Below are 859 nucleotides of genomic sequence, written 5' to 3'. Positions count from 1 at the left end.
CGCCCCCCCACCTTCCGCCCCCAGCGGTACATCCTGGCGCTGCGCATAAAGGAGCTGGCGGAGGTGTTAGATCGCCTTGGAATGCGAAAAGGCGGGCGCAAGGCGGAGCTACAGACGCGGGTCATGATGGTGTTTGCATCTGAAGGCGCCGGCAGGTGCGCATGCGCGCCGCAAGCAGCGCCGCCCGCCCTCCTCGCCTGCAGCACCACGCACGCGCACGCACCGGCCGTGGCCGCCCGCGCCGCCTCTCGCCACGTGCGTGCACAGCGGCAGTGGCGGCGGCGGCTGCGCTCCCAGCCCCCCGTCCATGCTTCGCGACCGGCGCCCCCCTTCCTACTGCCCCTGCCTCCCGCGCCCCGCCCCCCTCCGCCGCGTGCGTGTGCGCCGCGCAGCGCCCACAATCAGGCACGCATCCTCATGGCCAAGCGGTACGTGGAGGAGGCGTACTGCCGGATGATAGGCACCCCATACACACCCGCCGACGCATCCCCCACCACCGGCGCCGGCGCCGCGGCAGAGCAGCAGCAGCACCAGCAACAGCAGCAGCAGCATCACTACGCACCCCCGCCGGACGCGGCGGCGCAGGCGCAGAAGCGGCAGCGGACGAGCTTCGGCGGCGGCGGGGGCGGCGGGGCGAACGGGGACTTCTTATCACTCGCGTTGGATGACCTGTTAGGGGCGGCGGCGGGCGGCGGCGGCGGCGGCGCGGGCGCCCACACCGCGATCCGCTGCCTGTGCGGCGGCGGCGCCGAGCGCGCGGCGATGGTGCAGTGCGACGCGCCGCAGTGCCACGTCTGGCAGCACTCGGACTGTGTCGCTGCGCCCGCCACGGGGGCGGCGGGGGCGGCGGCGGGGCGGG

The sequence above is a fragment of the Monoraphidium neglectum genome (genome assembly GCF_000611645.1).
Source record: "Monoraphidium neglectum strain SAG 48.87 unplaced genomic scaffold scaffold04668, whole genome shotgun sequence".
Classification (NCBI taxonomy): Eukaryota; Viridiplantae; Chlorophyta; class Chlorophyceae; order Sphaeropleales; family Selenastraceae; genus Monoraphidium; species Monoraphidium neglectum.
The sequence above is the reverse complement of the archived record's forward strand: the minus strand, read 5'-3'. Positions refer to the sequence as shown.